The sequence below is a fragment of the Apaloderma vittatum genome, unplaced genomic scaffold, assembly GCF_000703405.1.
Source record: "Apaloderma vittatum isolate BGI_N311 unplaced genomic scaffold, ASM70340v1 scaffold26448, whole genome shotgun sequence".
Taxonomy (NCBI): Eukaryota; Metazoa; Chordata; class Aves; order Trogoniformes; family Trogonidae; genus Apaloderma; species Apaloderma vittatum.
In genome coordinates this window covers 1-286 of record NW_009729481.1, presented here as the reverse complement: position 1 = coordinate 286, position 286 = coordinate 1, and positions in this window count along the sequence as shown.

Here is a 286-nt window from a genome sequence, read left to right as displayed (position 1 = left end):
CCTGCGGCCCCCGCCCCACAGCCACAGCCCCAAAGCCCCTGCCCCACGGCCCCAGCTCCACAGCTGTGGTCCCGCAGTGCTGCGACCCCCCGACATACCCCCAGGTATCTCCAACCCACTGCCATTCCCCAGTGCCTCCAGCCCCACAGCCACATCACAGAATCACAGAATCATAGAAACGTTCAGGTCGGAAAAGACCCTTGGGATGAAGTCCAACCTACAACCTTACTCTACAGAGTAAACCATCCTAAACCATCCTAAACCATCTCCCCCAACCCCACATCTC